Consider the following 18,791-nt stretch of genomic DNA (forward strand, 5'->3'; position numbering starts at 1 on the left):
TCTGGCCCTGGGCTTCTGTTTGTTTGGAGATATTTGATGACTGTTTCAATCTCCTTACTGGTTATGGGTCTGTTCAGGTTATCTATTTCTTCCTGGTTCAGTTTTGGTAGTTTATATGTCTCTAGGAATGTATCCATTTCTTCCAGATTGTTGAATTTGTTGGTGTCGAGTTGCTCATAGTATGTTCTTATAATTGTTTGTATTTCTTTGGTGTTGGTTGTGATCTTTCCTCTTTCATTCATGATTTTATTTATTTGGGTCCTTTCTCTTTTCTTTTTGGTGAATCTGGCCAGGGGTTTATCAATCTTATTAATTCTTTCAAAGACCAGCTCTAGTTTCATTGATTTGTTCTATTGTTTTTTTAGTTTCTATTTCCTTGATTTCTGCTCTGATCTTTATGATTTCTCTTCTCCTGCTGGGTTTAGGGTTTCTTTCTTGTTCTTTCTCCAGATCCTTTAGGTGTAGGGTTAGGTTGTGTATTTGAGACCTATCTTGTTTCTTGAGAAAGGCTTGTACCGCTATATATTTTCCTCTCAGGACTGCCTTTGCTGTGTCCAACAGATTTTGAACCATTGTGTTTTCATTACCATTTGTTTCCATGAATTTTTTCAATTCTTCTTTAATTTCTTGATTGACCCATTCATTTTTTAGAAGGATGCTGTTTAGTCTCCATGTATTTGGGTTCTTTCCAAATTTCCTCTTGTGATTGAGTTCTAGCTTCAGAGCATTGTGGTCTGAAAATATGCAGGGAATGATCCCAATCTTTTGATACTTGTTGAGACCTGATTTATGACCCAAGATGTGGTCTATTCTGGAGAATGTTCCATGTGCCCTAGAGAAGAATGTATATTCTGTTATTTTGGGATGGAATGTTCTGTATATATCTGTGATGTCCATTTGGTCCAGTGTGTCATTTAAGGCCTTTGTTTCCTTATTGATCTTTTGTTTGGATGATCTGTCCATTTCAGTGAAGAAAATGTTAAAGTCCCCTACTATTGTTGTAGTATTGTTGATGTGTTTCTTTGATTTTGTTATTAATTGATTTATATAGTTGGCTGTTCCCATGTTAGGGGCATAGATATTTAAAATTGTTAGATCTTCTTGTTGGACAGACCCTTTGAGTGTGACATAGTGTCCTTCCTCATCTCTTATTACAGTCTTTGGCTTAAAATCTAATTGATCTGATATAAGGATTGCCACTCCTGCTTTCTTCTGATGTCTATTAACATGGTAAATTGTTTTCCACCCCCTCACTTAAATCTGGAGGTGTCTTCGGGTCTAAAATGAGTTTCTTGTAGACAGCATCTTGATGGGTTTTGTTTTTTTATTTGTTCTGAAACCCGGTGTCTTTTGATTGGGGCATTTATCCCATTTACATTCAGGGTAACTATTGAGAGATATGAATTTCGTGCCATTGTTTTGACTGTAAAGTGACTTTTACAATATATTGTCTGTGTTCCTTTTTGATCTACTACTTTTAGGGTCTCTCTTTGCTTTGAGGACCCCTTTCAATATTTCCTGTAGAGCTGGTTTGGTGTTTGCAAATTCTTTCAGTTTTTGTTTGTCCTGGAAGCTTTTTGTCTCTCTTTCTATTTTTTTTTTTAAAGATTTTATTTATTTATTTGACAGAGAGAGATCACAAGCAGGCAGAGAGGCAGGCAGAGAGAGAGGAGGAAGCAGGCTCCCCGCTGAGCAGAGAGCCCCATGCGGGGCTCGATCCCAGGACCCCGAGATCATGACCTGAGCCGAAGGCAGCGGCTTAACCCACTGAGCCACCCAGGCGCCCCTCTCTTTCTATTTTCAATGATAGCCTAGCTGTATATAGTATTCTTGGTTGCATTTTTCTCTCGTTTAGTGCTCTGAATATATCATGCCAGTTCTTTCTGGCCTGCCAGGTCTCTGTGGATAAATCTGCTGCCAATCTAATGTTTTTACCCTTGTATGTTACAGACTTCTTTTCCTGGTCTGCTTTTAGGATTTTCTCTTTGTCACTAAAACTTGTAAATTTTACTATCAGGTGACGGGGTGTGGACCTATTTTTATTGATTTTGAGGGGGGATCTTTGCATCTCCTGGATTTTGATGCTTGTTCCCTTTGCCATATTGGGGAAATTCTCTCCAATAATTCTCTCCAATATACCTTCTGCTCCCCTCTCTCTTTCTTCTTCTGGAATCCCAATTATTCCAATGTTGTGTCATCTTATGGTGTCACTTATCTCTCGAATTCTCTCGTCATGGTCCAGCATTTGTTTGTCTCTCTTTTGCTCAGCTTCTTTATTCTCTGTCATTTGGTCTTCTATATCGCTAATTCTTTTTTTTTTTTTTTAAGATTTTATTTATTTATTTGACAGACAGAGATCACAAGTTGGCAGAGAGGCAGGCAGAGAGAGAGGAAGGGAAGCAGGCTCCCTGCTGAGCAGAGAGCCCGATGCGGGACTCGATCCCAGGACCCTGAGATCATGACCTGAGCCGAAGGCAGCGGCTTAACCCACTGAGCCACCCAGGCGCCCAGTATATCGCTAATTCTTTCTTCTGCCTCATTTATCCTAGCAGTAAGAGCTTCCATTTTTATTGCACCTCATTAATAGCTTTTTTGATTTCAACTTGGTTAGAGTTTAGTTCTTTTATTTCTCCAGAAAGGGCTTTTATCTCTCCAGAGAATGTTTCTCTAATATCTTCCATGTCTTTTTTGAGCCCAGCTAGAACCTTGAGAATCGTCATTCTGAACTCTAGATCTGTCATATTACCGATGTCCGTATTGATTAGGTCCCTAACCTTCGGTACTGCCTCTTGTTCTTTTTATTGTAGTGAGATTTTCAGCCTTGTCATTTCGTCCAGATAAGAATATATGAAGGAGCAAATAAAATACTAAATGGGTGGCAAAGTCCCCAGGATAATGTGCTTGAACCAAATCAGAAGAGACCCCAAATCATGGGAGGAAGAAAGGGGATTAAAAAAAAATTTAGCAGAAGAAAAAAAAATTAACTGCATGACTAAAGAATCATGGGGAGAAAGCTATGAATTCCTTGCTTTGCTTTCTTCTCTGGAATTCCACTGTTCTCCTTGGTAAGTGAACTTGGTCTTGGCTGGGTTTCTTGATGATCTCTGGGGGAGGGACCTGTTGTAATGATTCTCAAGTGTCTTTGCCCCAGGTGGAGTTGCCCTGCCCTTATCAGGGGCCAGGCTAAGTAATCCGCTCTGGTTTTCTTTCGGGAGCTTTTGTTCCCTGAAGGCTTTCCATAGATTTCTGGAGGATGGGAATGATAATGGTGGCCTCCCAACCTCTGGCCCAGAGGAGCCGAGAGCTCAGGCCTCACTCCTCAGTACGCCCTCAGAGAAAAGCGCTCAATTACTCCCATCTCCTTGGCCTCTGGCCGCACTTGGAGAAAAGCACCTAGTTACTCCCGCTTGGAGAAAAGCGATCAGTCACTCCCCTCTCCCTGGCCTTTGGCCGCACTTGGAGGAAAGCACTTAATCACTACCGTCTCCCTGGCTTCCAGCCACGCTCCAAGCTCACCCAGTCTGTGACTGGTCAAAGTAACCCTGGGTTGAGAGCTCACTCCTTGAATTTGTCTCTGTAGCCACTTTCCCGCTCTAATACCTGTGAGCTCTGTGACATTCAGATGTCCCCGGTCCTTCTGTGACCCCGTGGGACCTGGGCTATGCTGACCCCGCATGGGCTTCACCCTGGTTTAGCGATGTCCCTCAGTGGAGCAGACTTTTAAGAAGTCCTGATTTTGTGCTCCATTGCTCTGCCGCTTGCTGGGAGCTGGGCCCTACCCCCGCGGTCTATCTTCCATCGCTTTGGATTCACTATTCTAGCAGCCTACCTTTCAGAACGTGATGATTTTCTGTTTCTAGAATTGTTGCTCTTCTTCTCTTCAATCTCCCATTGGATTTGTAGGTATTTGCAGTGGTTTGATAAGCTATCTAGCTGATCTCCTGGTACCTGATGTAGTCTCAGCCTGTTACTTCTCTGCCATCTTGACTCCTTCACTCTGATAATTATAGAATTTCTAACACTAAAGGAACTCTAGATTATTCCATGAAACAACAAGGTAAAGACTTAAAGTAAATATGTTGGATAAGCATTCCTTCATAACTCTTCTCAATCCATCCACTCATTCGACAATCATTTCCTGAGTGGCTATTGCACACTGCAATGATGGAATGCTCCAGAAGAACAATGATCGGCACGATAGTCACATGTCTGCTTTCATAATGTCTAAGCATATACGATAATGGTATGAGAAGCACCTCACCCCACAGGAGCAGGTTGGAGAAGCCCCTAACCCAGGGTCTAAGAAGGCTTCCCTGATGAAGTATCATTAAGCAAGAATTTTAGGACAAGTAGCCATTTGCCAGAGGGAGATCTAGAGAAGATCCCATCAAGCACTGAGAATGGTGTGTGCCCTGAGCTGGAGGCCAGAAGCCCCAGAGCATTTGGTGGGGATTGGGAAAAGCTCAGTGTGTTTGAGCACAGAATGTGAGGGAGAAGTGGTGAGAAATGAAGACAGGGAGGTGAATGATGGCCATTTCACACAGAAGTGACCTGAACTCTGATCGATTTACTGGCCTACTAACCTTAATGACAATTTATTTTGACTTTGTATTTCTAGGGCTGACCATATCACTGGATGTTTAGTAAAATTTGTCAAAGTTTTATGAAACAGATGAAGTAAAACAAGTTGAAAACCAGAAGAATCTTTCAGTGGCATGGCCAGGGAAGGGGTTGGTGGGGGCAATAGCTGCTATTGGGTGTACTGTGATCAATTACTAGTTCATTTGTTACTTGCTAGCAAGCAACTTTCTGCGGGTACCAGGAAAACCAATCACAGCAATGATAGTAATTGCAGGTCTTTCTGATGGAGCAACTGGCCAGAGTTACACTCTCAGGAAAAGGGAGCAGCCATTCCTGACACAGTTGGGAATATCTTTTTAGTGTTTGAGTAATTCCAAGTGTCAGAGTCATTTAATGTTTCAGAGTGTGCAATGTAAAACAAGTGGTCAATTGGCAGGAGGAGTGGGGGGAGTCAAGAGGAGAAAAGGGGAGATGCTGCAGACGTGTTTCCACTCGTTAGTGGCCAATAAATGATGTCTAGACTCTGTCCCTTGCTCCCATCTGGAGAGGTCAGCTGTTTTTGCGTAATAAATGAGTAGAAGGAAAACAATTATTGGTGGGAGAAACAGCAAGGTCTTCACATTCTTCTTCCCTTATGTTATGTTGCCAACAGGAAGGCAACTATTCTAAGTAAGCCACTGAACACTTTGTGAAAACTGCTTTAATCCCGGACTTTCTTACCTTCCTGACTAGCCAAGTCACTTTTGGGTAGCTTGACACTTATTTTGGTGTGGGCCCAGGGCTTTCTTATACTCTGAGAATTCATATGAAGAATATTATATAAACTTTCTATGGCTACTTTCTTCGGAGGTTGAAACCAAAGAAATATTTAAACATTTTATTATCTCTATGGTGATTATGTCTGTGTAAGTGATCAGACTTTTCTAAGGGGAAGAAAAATACAGGTTTTGTTGGAGAGAGAGGGTGGTAAAGAAAGAGCTTGTTTCTTGTGAAACTGATTCTATGAATAAATAAAATAAGAACGATGGTTTTGAAGAGAACATCTGATTTCCTCCCCTGCCTTTGACAGCTCCTTACCATTTGGGTAAATCACATCTTTTTCTGTTTTATAGAGTTTTCTTGGTTGGCCAAATTCTTGCCTACAATATAAAAGATCTCTGTTTCCTGAGATATTCACAGGAGAAGTCTTCTGTCAAAGTGTAAGGGTGCTGGGCCTCAGACAGGAACCTGGTTCTTCAAACTGGTCAGGAATGGGGGTGCCTGACATTTTCCGTTGCATTCTGGGATTCTCCTAGGTCACAATTTCTGCATCTTTGCATGGTTGGAAAGAGGGAAGCTGTAAGAGGCTCTGAGAATTATTATTATTATTTTTTAAAGATTTTATTTATTTATTTGAAAGAGAGAGACACAGTGAGAGAGGGAACAGAAGTAGGGGGAGTGGGATAGGGAGAAGCAGGTTTCCCGCTGAACAGGGAGCCCAATGCAGGGATTGATCCCAGGACCCTGGGATCATGACCTGAACTGAAAACAACTGTTTAACAGCTGAGCCACCCAGGCCTCCCTCTGAGAATTATATTTGAGCACCTGTGACCCTGGCTCAGGTACTGTGCACCTGTGGTTGACCCCAGCTATTGAACGTGCATTTGGACTGTTGTATCTATGAGGTTATGCATTGTGGTAAGGGTTCAGTTCTGTCAAATGATTGCCTCTCCTTACACATCCGTAACTCTGTTTATAGGTATGTTGCTATTTTGTTTGAGGGCATGTGACATAATTTGATGGGGCATGACATAAAAGCATAAAGCCCTCATTCACTTTTGTCCAAGTCACATCACAGTGACACCTATGATCCAATACCATAAAGCTTTGTGTCTAATTTGTATGTTTCTATGTTTGTTTTAGGCTGGTGTTTCCTGTAGTGAGTCTAGAATAGGAAAGCAGCTGTTACTCAGACTTACCTCATCCTCCAAATTCTAAGTCTTTATGCTGCTATTGATTTTTTTTAACATCTGTAAGCTTAGCTGTTTGAGGTGAGCATATTAACTCTCTTACAGGTATATTTTATAGAATCATTTCTAAAATTTTAGTGTTTAATAAGGTTAGCAACTATAATAATATTAAAATATGTCATAACTTCAAGAGCAAGGGGAGTGTCTCATTCTTTACTGAATTCCTAATGTTTAGATTTGTATTTGTATTTGTATTAGATACAGCTCAATAAAAAGTTTTGGCTGCTGTTGTTTTTCAGTCTGATTTAAGATAAATACCCTAGGAATTTGACCCTCAGACAAGGATTTGATTGCATGTAGTTTTTCCTTTCTCTTTTCTTTTCTTTTCTTTTCCTTTTTCTTTTTCTTTTCTTTTCTTTTCTTTTCTTTTCTTTTCTTCTTTTCTTTTTCTTTGTTTGTTTGTTTGTTTTGTTTCTTTGGCAGGGGATAGGGTGATGATAAGACAAGCAGGGAAGTGATGTAGGGAAGGGAAGACAGCCAATAAAATGTGCATTGTTCAGTCTACTAACGCAGTGGGCAACTGGAACTTAATCCCACAGACAAACTCTGGAATGTATTGAAAAACATATGCCTCAGATTCTTCCCATCCAAGATGCAGTAGAGCCAGTGTAATTAAACATCAAATTCTGAAAACTGATTAATACCTGGGGCATTCATTGATTAACACCTGGAGTGTTCATTCTTTCACTTCCTGCTTGTCTTGCTTTGACCAGAGTGGCTTTGGATGGCTCAGGAACTGAAAGTCCCCTGGCACAAAGATGTAGACAGAAGCAACTGAAAATCCACAGTCACACTGATAGGCCAAGGGGTGTGCACAGATAGGACACTGACAGTGTCTGCTTAAGTTAATTTTTTTTAAATTCATTTTTTTAAGTGAATGTTAATTATTCTTATTCCCCTGAATACAGTTTTAAGAGTATCGAAGACATTCTTGTCACAGTCCTTTCAACAATATCATTGTGAACAAAGATAGTTTTACTTCTTCCTTCCCAATTTGGATACCTTTCATTATTTTTTTTTTCCCGCCTAATTTACCTGGCTAGAAGTTCTAGTGCAGTGTTATATAGTGATGATGAAAACAGCGCTCCTTGCCTTAATCCTGATATTAGGGTAAAGCTACCTGTCTTCCACCACTAAGTATCCCAGTGGGTTAGTCATAAATATTTTTATCATGTTTATCTATTCTGATACCTATCTATCATGTTTATCTAGTTTCTGAGTGTCTTATAAGAGGATCTTTGATTTAGTGAAATGCTTTTTCTGCATTTGTGTCAAATGAGATGATCATGCAATTATTTTCTTTCATTCTATTAATGTTACTTACTACATCGACCGTATGTATGAAAATGTTTATGTTAAAAATACTTGCACTCCAAACTTTTGTACATTAAAGGATGTTATTAGGAATGCGAAAAGGCAACTTATAAAAATGGAGAAAATATATTCAAATCATATGTCTAAGAAGGGTCAGTGTCCAGAATATATAAAGAACCCTTACAACTCAACAACAAAATAAACAAACAACCTAATTAAGAATTGGGCAACTCCAATAGACCTTGTTCCACAGAAGATATATAAATAGCTAATAAGGACTTGAAAAGATACTCAGCATCATTAATCATCTGGGAAATGAAAATGAAAATCCTAATGAGATACCACTTAATGCCTTTGAAGATGGCTAGGGAAAAAAAGGGAAACAAGTGTTCACTAGGATGTAGGAAACATGGACCCTTAGTATACTGCTGGTTGGAATATAAAATAATTAAGCCACTGTAGAGAAGAATTAGGTGATTCTTTAAAAAGTTAAACATAGAATTGCCATATGACCCAACAATTCCACTTCTAGGAATAGACCCCAAAGAATTAAAAACATTCTTAAACAAACATTTGTACATGAATACTCATATTAGCACTATTCACAATAGCTAAAAAGTGGAAACAGTCCAAATGTCCATCAATAGGTGAGAGTATAAACAAATTGTAGTGTATCCATACAAGGGAATATTTACTTAGCCTTAAAGAGAAAGGAAATACTGATACATGCTACAGTGTGGATGAAGTTCAAAAATATTATGCTAGAATGAATGTAAGAATGTAGACAAAAAAACAAAAGGGTATATATATTGTATGATTCTATTTATAAGAAATACCCAGAATAGGTAAATTCATAGAAATAGTAAGCAGATTGGTAGTTATCAGGATATAGGAGTTAGGGGAAAAGAGAAGTAATTTGTTACACTACAGGATTCTGTTTTGAAGCAATGGGAATTCTTATAACTACATAAGGGCGGTAGTTTAGCAACATTGTGAATGCACTAAATGTCACTGAATTGTTCACTTGAAGATGGTTAAATTTTATGTTCTATGAATTCTACTTCAAAAAATTTAAATAAATGGTATTTATTATAATTATGACTTATCTTACCCTGACATTTCATGTATCATGCATTCTTTGGAAACTCATCCTGAATATGGTTAAGTTTTGTGTGAATTTGAGTTCGTCATTATTTTTACACATAATTTTTGCATCTATATTTGTTACTATTACTTTGGGAACAAAAATAAGTTTGTGTGTGTGTGGTTTTTGTTTGTTTGTTTGTTTGTTTGTTTTTCAGAGGAAAATGTGTTCTTAGAATGGTCTTAATCCATTTATGACTGTGGGAAATCAGAAGGCTGGGCTGCCATTGTCTTTTTGGTCTATGTTGGCCACAAGATGCTTTCTGAAGAAAGGAGATTAAAAAACAAAACAAAACTGGGTGATTTTTCTGAATATTTAAATGCTACTGATTCTGATTAGATTTTCTTTAATCAATGACCTTCCATTTAAATTTATTTACTTACAGTGCACCTGGTTTTAACCCTAAAAAATTAAATTAGTGGTAAGATATTTAGTGAATTCAGGTAACAAGTAGGCTTAACTACCCAACTTAGTCTCTGTAGCCCATTGTGACTTATAGATAAAAGGCTTGGGTATGACCATGTGTACACTTCAAGCCACCTGGAAAAAAAATACTATGAACTCTATCTATCCATCAGAAACTAGCTGTTCAATGCATTTCTGTTGTGTAAATAAGCATATTTGATCTTCTTTGCTGAGATCGCTAGAGAAATTGAGGAAGAAGGGTTAATTACCAAACTAGTTTTTGTGTTCAACAGTGCAATGTACAATATCAAATTCCTGGATCTTTTTACATGATACACTGTATTCTGCGACACTCTGGTGTTTTGAAAGCAATTCTCTGTCCTCATCATTGAGGGAAGAATGATGCTTTCTATTAATCAAGCTTAGTTATTGGAATTGTGTTTATGGCTTCCAACTTGGGAGAAATAATAACTTTTTAAAAAGATATTTTATGTATTTATTTGAGAGAGAGAGTGTGAGAGAGAAAGAGAGACTGGACAAGCAGGTGGGAAGGGTAGAGGGAGAAGCAGACTCCCCGCTAAGCAGAGAGCCCCAAGAGTGACTTGATCCCAGGACCCTAGGATCATGACCTGAGCTGAAAGCAGACACTTAACCCACTGAGCCAGTTATGTTTTTTTTTTAATTTTTTATTACCATATAATGTATTATTAGCCCCAGGGGTATGGGTCTGTGAATCACCAGGTTTACACACTTCATAGCACACACCTTCCCCAATGTCCATATCCACACCACCCTCTCCCTACCCACCTCCCCAAGCCCAATTATGTTTTAATATTTTATCTTGGCATTATAGATCCCTAGTTCTCATTAATTCAATATTTCTTGCTATGTGAAGGCTTGGCTGAGATAGGAATTTCAGATTTTTTTCAGTCCTTTTATTTGCTCTTCTAGTTGAAGAGTGATGACCAAATAACATGCCAATCATCACCCATATTAATAGTCTGCATGGGTTTTTATACTTGAATTAAAATTCAAGATTTTTCATACTTGAATTAAAATTCAATGTTGTCATACTTGAATTGAAATTCAAGAATTTGGGCGCCTGGGTCGCTCAGTGGGTTAAAGCCTCTGCCTTCGGCTCAGGTCATGATCTCAGGGTCCTGAGATCGAGCCCCACATCGGGCTCTCTGTTCAGCAGGGAGCCTGCTTCCCCCTCTCTCTCTGCCTGCCTCTCTGCCTACTTGTGATCTCTGTCTTTAAATAAAATCTTTAAAAAAAAAAAGAAATTCAAGAATTTGAAATTCAAGATTGAAGATTTTGCATTCATTTATATTATATATAAATGTTACAGAAAATTTAGAAAACACAGAAATGAATTATAGGAGAAATCAGAATTAGACATTATCCTGAAATAACAGCTATTAACTTTTAAGAATATTTCATTCACAGGGCACCTGGGTGACTCAGTCGGTTAAGCATTCAACTTTTGATTTTGATTCAGGTCATGATCTCAGGGTCATGAGATGTATCCTCATGTCAGGCTCCACCCTGTTTATGGAGCCTGCTTAAGATTTTCATTCACCATTTTCTATACACATAATTATGCATTTCTAATTATGCATTTCATATACATTTACATTATAAACTTGCATTCATGCTATCTATATAGTTTTCTATTTCACTTTTTATGTAAAACATATTGTAAAGTTTTCTATGCCATTAGATAATTGCCATTTTACTAGCTTCCATTTAACTCTAATTTTTATCTTTGTATATGTAGAATATATTTTGATTCCTTATGTCTGCTCTAGGGATGAACAAAATCTATGATAGGTTTTTATTTGTGCTATTAGTCGTCTTTAAGTTTTTCAAGAGTATTTTCAATAACTTGTATATTGTCAATCAACAAATCATGACCCTTTGTGTTCTTTCTATGTAAGAAAAATAAGTGAACACTCCTTTGCTTCCATTATCTATTTTCTGTAATATCTTTGTCTTTAAAATCTAGAATTTTAGGTAAAACATATTTCAATGGAATCATTTTTCATTTTTAAATAGTCCTCTTCAAGAATAATTGATGATATACATTTTGTACATTTATCCCTGTATTACTCAATATGTTATTTTGACTTCAAATGTTCAGCTCTGGTCCATATTCTCATTTAGAAGTCTGCTTCTTTGTCACCTGCAGTGCACCTTAGATTCTGTTTTTGTTCATAGATTTACTTTAATTAATAAACTTTATTTCTTTTTTTGAGTGATTTTAGGTTAGCAGAAAAATTGACTAAGAAGTATTAATAACTCCACCTATCTCTCTATGCACACACAAACGACCTCCCCCACTATCAATAATCAGCACCAAAGTGGCACATTTACAATCGATGAGCCTGTATTGACACATCATTATCATCCTAAGACTTTAGTTTATATTAGGATTTGCACCCTTGGTGTTGTACATTCAGCTCTGGGTGTGAAAAGTGTGTAATGATGTACTCACCATTATAATATCATATGGAATATTTTCATGGCCCCAAAAATCTGCTGTGCTCTGCCTATTCATCACTCCCTCCCTCTTAACCCATGGAAAGTAATAATCTTTTTACTGTTTCTACATTTTAACCTTTTTCTAGTAGGATGCCATATAGTTGGAGTCATATTGTATACAGCATTTTCAGATTTTTCTTTTGCTTGGTAATATGCATTTCAATTCTTTCACGTCACTTCATGTCTTGATAGCTCATTTCTTTTAGTGCCAAATAATATTCTATTGTTTGTATGTACCACAGCTTATTTAGCTACTCACTTACTGAAGGCCATCTTGGTTGCTTCTAAGTTTTGAAAATATGGATAAAGCTGCTATAAAACATCCATGGGCAGGTTTTTGTACGGATATAAGTTTTCAATTCATTTGGGTAAATACCAAGAAGCACAATTGCTGGATCATGTGGGAAGAACGTATTTAGTGTTGTAAGAAACTGTTGTAAGAAACAAAGAACGTATTTAGTGTTGTAAGAAACTGCCATACAGTAAGAGTATCTGTGACACTTGCATTCAGGTGTTCCTGTTGCTCTACATCCTTGCCAGATTTTGGCAATTTTAATAGGTATGTAACAGTATCTTATTGTTTTGATTTGCATTTTTCTGATGACCTATAATGAGGATCATCTTCTCATATGCTCATTTACTACCCATATATCTTCTTTGGAGTGGTGTCTGTTAAGGTCTTTGTTGACCCAACAAACCCTTTGTTAACACAGGGTTTTTTTGTTTGTTTGGTTGGTTTTTTTGTTGTTGTTGTTTTTTGTTTTTTTTTCCCCTTAAGAGTTTTAAACTTTTAAGTAATCTGTATATTCAATGTGGGGTTTAAACTCACAAACCTTGAGATCAAGAGTCATATGCTCTACCAACTGAGCCAGTCAGATATCCCTAGGTTGTTTTTAATATTATTAAATTTTAAGAGTTCTTTATATATTTCAGATAATAGTCCTTTACCAGATATATCTTTCTAAATATTTTCTCTGAGTGTGTGGCTGGTGTTCTCATTCTCTTGACATTATCTTCCACCAGTAAAAGTTTTTAATTGTAATGAAATCTAGCTTATCAATTATGTCATAGATTCTGCCTTTGTTTTATCTAAAAAGTCATAACCATAACTAACATCATCAAGGTTTTCTCCTATGTTATCTTCTAGAGATTTTATAGTTTTGTGTTTTATGTTTAGATATGTGATTTTTTTTTAAGTTAGTTTCTGTGAAGGATATAAGGTTTGTGCCTAGATCCTCCCACCCCCCTTTTATTATGCTTTGTGATTTTTTTTTTTTTGCGAAGCGAATATTATTTACTGGTCAAAATGAATTGCAGTTAATAGGCCTCTAGGAATGTGGTAATGAAGTTTGAGGGGAGAGGGAGAGTTCTATTGTCCTATGATTACATCTCCAGGTTTTGGAGTCTGTGCCCTTGGGCTGTGAAATTTATGAATGATTTTCTGTGTTTTCTCCCCCTTAGATGGGACAAGATAACTAGAGGGAGTTGGAGTTGGGTATTTCATCTCATCTATGAAAGTTAGATGCTAATACAATCCCAGTCTGTCAGGCTCTAGTAAAGTAGTTTCTTCTGGTGGAATAGTTTGTTAAGAAGAACTGAATGTTCTGTGTATTTCAAAATGGTTTCTTTTCCTTTTTTGTTGCTGAAAACAAGAGGGGATTTCTCCCTGATGTTCACTATATGGATCTGATAGAGCTCCTGGAGGTAAAACTAACAAAAGTGTGGGGTTCCCTTGGAGATTTTATTTCCCCAGGTTGTCCACACTGCATTTCCAGAATATCATCAATTACAGTTGAGATTTTCATATCCCAATACTTGTTCCCATGGAGGTTTTTTAAAAAATTTTTTCTGTGTTCCAACATTCATTTTTTATGCACCACACCCAGTACTCCATGCAATACGTGCCCTCCTTAATACCCACCACCACAGTCACCCATCACCCAACCCCTTCCAAAACCCTCAGTTTGTTTCTCAGAGTCCACTGTCTCTCATGGTTCATCTCCCCGCTATGATTTCCCCCAATTTACTTTTCCTTTCCTTCTCCTAATGTCCTCCATGTTATTCCTTATGTTCTACAAGTAAGTGAAACCACATGATAATTGACTCTTTGCTTGACTTATTTCACTCAGCATGATCTCCTCCAGTCCTGTCCACGTTGATACAAAAGTTGGGTATTCACCCTTTCTGATGGAGGTGTAATATTCCATTGTATATATGGACCATATCTTCTTTATCCATTCATCTGTTGAAGGGCATCTTGGCTCTTTCCACAGTTTGGCTGTTGTGGCCATTGCTGCTATGAACATTGAGATACAATGCCCTTCTTTTCATCACATCAGTATCTTTGGGGTAAGTACCCAGAAGTGCAATTGCAGGGTCAGAAGTTGCTCTATTTTGAATTTCTTAAGGAATCTCCACACTGTTTTCCAAAGTGGCTGCACCAACTTGCATTCCCACTAACAGTGTCAGAAAGTTCCCCTTTCTCTACATCCTCTCCAGCACGTATTGTTTACTGTCTTGTTAATTTTGGCCATTTTAATTGGTGTAAGGTGGTATCTTAATGTGGTTTTGATTTGAATTTCCCTGATGGAGTTTTATTCTCGGAATGTCTGCTTGAATAAGTTGTGATTTTCTGTATCTACTTGCGTCCTTTTCTTAACTTTTTGGAACAGTAATTTGCCCTGTGACTTCACTTATCTTACAGATCTAAGAAGCATTTTGATTTTTCAGTTTATTTAACTTCCTGTTATTAGGATAGAGTGAAAATGTCTTAGCTTCTTACATGTTGGACTAGAAATAGTATCTGATTTATATATATTTTTAAGCTAGGTTTTTTGGTGTCTTTAAGTTTAAAACTGTATGTCTTCTTGCTGGATTGAAACTTTTATCATAATGATAAGTCTGGCCAGGGGTTTATCAATCTTATTAATTCTTTCAAAGAACCAGCTCCTAGTTTCATTGATTTGTTCTATTGGTTTTTTTTTTTTTTTTTTGGTTTCTATTTCATTGATTTCTGCTCTGATCTTTATGATTTCTCTTAGAGAGAAATGGGTTTAGGGTTTCTTTCTTGTTCTTTCTCCAGCTCCTTTAGGTGTAGGGTTAGGTTGTGTACCTGAGACCTTTCTTGTTTCTTTCTCTTTTTTTTTTTAATTAATTTTATTTTTTTTAAATTTTTTATCCCCAGGGGTACAGGTCTGTGAATCGCCAGGTTTACACATTTCACAGCACTCACCATAGCACATACCCTCCCCAATGTCCATAACCCCCCCCCAACCCCCCTCCCCCCATCAACCCTGTTTGTTTTGTGAGATTAAGAGTCACTTATGGTTTGTCTCCCTCCCAATCCCATCTTGTTTCATTTACTCTTCTCCTACCCACTTAACCCGCCATGTTGCATCTCCTCTCCCTCTTATCAGGGAGATCATATGATAGCTGTCTTTCTCCGATTGACTTATTTTGCTAAGCATGATACCCTCTAGTTCCATCCATGTCGTCGCAAATAGCAAGATTTCATTTCTTTTGATGGCTGCATAGTATTCCATTGGGTATATATACCACCTCTTCTTTATCCATTCATCTGTGGAGGGACATCTAGGTTCTTTCCATAGTTTGGCTATTGTAGACATTGCTACTATAAACATTCAGGTGCACGTGCCCCTTCGGATCACTACGTTTGTATCTTTAGGAAAAATACCCAGTAGTGCAATTGCTGGGTCATAGGGTAGTTCTATTTTCAACATTTTGAGGAAACTCCATGCTGTTTTCGAGAGTGGTTGCACCAGCTTGCATTCCCACCCACAGTGTAGGAGGGTTCCCCTTTCTCCGCATCCTCGCCAGCATCTGTCATTTCCTGACTTGTTAATTTTAGCCATTCTGACTGGTGTGAGGTGATATCTCATGGTGGTTTTGATTTGTATTTCCCTGATGCCGAGTGATAGGGAGTACATTTTCATGTGTCTGTTGGCCATCTGGATGTCTTCTTTGCAGAAATGTCTGTTCATGTCCTCTGCCCATTTCTTGATTGGATTATTTGTTCTTTGGGTGTTGAGTTTGCTAAGCTCTTTATAGATTTTGGACACTAGCCCTTTATCTGATATGTCCTTTGCAAATATCTTCTCCATTTCTGTCAGTTGTCTTTTGGTTTTGTTGACTGTTTCCTTTGCTGTGCAAAAGCTTTTGATCTTGATAAAATCCCAAAAGTTCATTTTTGCCCTTGCTTCCCTTGCCTTTGGCGATGTTCCTAGGAAGATGTTGCTGAGGCTGAGGTCGAAGAGGTTGCTGTCTGTGTTCTCCTCAAGGATTTTGATGGATTCCTTTCTCACATTGAGGTCCTTCATCCATTTTGAGTCTATTTTCGTGTGTGGTGTAAGGAAATGAATCAATTTCATTTTTCTGCATGTGGCTGTCCAATTTTCCCAACACCATTTGTTAAAGAGGCTGTCTTTTTTCCATTGGACATTCTTTCCTGCTTTGTCGAAGATTAGTTGACCATAGAGTTGAGGGTCTGTTTCTGGGCTCTCTATTCTGTTTCATTGATCTATGTGTCTGTTTTTGTGCCAGTACCATGCTGTCTTGATGATGACAGCTTTGTAATAGAGCTTGAAGTCCAGAATGGTGATGCCACCAACTTTGGCTTTCTTTTTCAATATTCCTTTGGCTATTCGAGGTCTTTTCTGATTCCATATAAATTTTAGGATTATTTGTTCCATTTCTTTGAAAAAAAATGGAGGGATGGGGCGCCTGGGTGGCTCAGTGGGTTAAGCTGCTGCCTTCGGCTCAGGTCATGATCCCAGGTCCTGGGTTCGAGCCCCACATCGGGCTTTCTGCTCAGCAGGGAGCCTGCTTCCTCCTCTCTCTCTGCCTGCCTCTCTGCTTACTTGTGATTTCTCTCTGTCAAATAAATAAATAAAAAAATTTAAAAAAAAAAGAAAAAAAATGGAGGGTAATTTGATAGGAATTTCATTAAATGTGTAGATTGCTTCAGGTAGCGTAGACGTTTTCACAATATTTATTCTTCCATTCCTGGAGCATGGAACACTTTTCCATTTCTTTGTGTCTTCCTCAATTTCTTGCATGAGTACTTTATAGTTCTCTGTGTATAGATTCTTAGTCTCTTTGGTTAGGTTTATTCCTAGGTATCTTATAGTTTTGGGTGCAATTGTAAATGGGATGGACTCCTTAATTTCTCTTTCTTCTGTCTTGTTGTTGGTGTAGAGAAATGCAACTGATTTCTGTGCATTGATTTTATATCCTGACACTTTACTGAATTCCTGTACAAGTTCAAGCAGTTTTGGAGTGGAGTCTTTTGGGTTTTCCACATATAGTATCATATCATCTGCGAAGAGTGATAGTTTGACTTCTTCTTTGCTGATATGGATGCCTTTAATTTCCTTTTGTTGTCTGATTGCTGAGGCTAGGACTTCTAGTACTATGTTGAATAGCAGTGGTGATAATGGACATCCCTGCCATGTTCCAGACCTTAGCGGAAAAGCTTTCAGTTTTTCTCCATTGAGGATGATATTTGCGGTGGGTTTTTCATAGATGGCTTTGATAATATTGAGGTATGTGCCCTCTATCCCTACACTTGGAAGAGTTTTGATCAGGAAGGGATGCTGTACTTTATCAAATGCTTTTTCAGCATCTATTGAGAGAATCATATGGTTCTTGTTCTTTTATTAATGTGTTGTATCACATTGATTGATTTGTGGATGTTGAACCAAACTTGCAGCCCTGGAATGAATCCCACTTCGTCGTGGTGGATAATCCTTTTAATGTACTGTTGAATCCTATTGGCTAGTATTTTGGCGAGAATTTTTGCATCTGTGTTCATCAAGGATATTGGTCTGTAGTTCTCTCTTTTTTTTTTTTTTTAAAGATTTTATTTATTTATTTGGAGAGAGACAGTGAGAGAGAGCATGAGCAAGGAGAAGGTCAGAGGGAGAAGCAGACTCCCCATGGAGCTGGGAGTCCAAGTGGGACTCTATCCTGGAACCCCGGGATCATGACCTGAGCCGAAGACAGTTGTCCAACCAACTGAGCCACCCAGGCGTCCCTGTAGTTCTCTTTTTTGATGGGATCCTTGTCTGGTTTTGGGAACAAGGTGATGCTGGCCTCATAAAATGAGTTTGGAAGTTTCCCTTCAATTTCTATTTTTTGGAACAGTTTCAGGAGAATAGGAATTAGTTCTTCTTTTAATGTTTGGTAGAATTCCCCTGGGAAGCCGTCGGGCCCTGGGCTTTTGTTGGTTTGGAGATTTTTGATGACTGTTTCAATCTCCTTACTGGTTATGGGTCTGTTCAGGCTTTCTATTTCTTCCTGGTTCAGTTGTGGTAGTTTATATGTCTCTAGGAATGCATCCATTTCTTCCAGATTGTCAAATTTGTTGGTGTAGAGTTGCTCATAGTATGTTCTTGTAATTGTCTGTATTTCTTTGGTGTTAGTTGTGATCTCTCCTCTTTCATTCATGATTTTATTTATTTGGGTCCTTTCTCTTTTCTTTTTGATAAGTCTGGCCAGGGGTTTATCCATCTTATTAATTCTTTCAAAGGACCAGCTCTTAGTTTCATTGATTTGTTCTATTGTTGTTTTTTTTTGTTTGTTTTTGTTTTTGTTTCTATTTCATTGATTTCTGCTCTGATCTTTATGATTTCTCTTCTCCTGCTGGGTTTAGGGTTTCTTTCTTGTTCTTTCTCCAGATCCTTTAGGTGTGTCTAGGGTTAGGTTGTGTACCTGAGACCTTTCTTGTTTCTTGAGAAAGGCTTGTACCGCTATATATTTTCCTCTCAGGACTGCCT

This window comes from Lutra lutra, chromosome 3, assembly GCF_902655055.1.
Source record: "Lutra lutra chromosome 3, mLutLut1.2, whole genome shotgun sequence".
Taxonomy (NCBI): domain Eukaryota; kingdom Metazoa; phylum Chordata; class Mammalia; order Carnivora; family Mustelidae; genus Lutra; species Lutra lutra.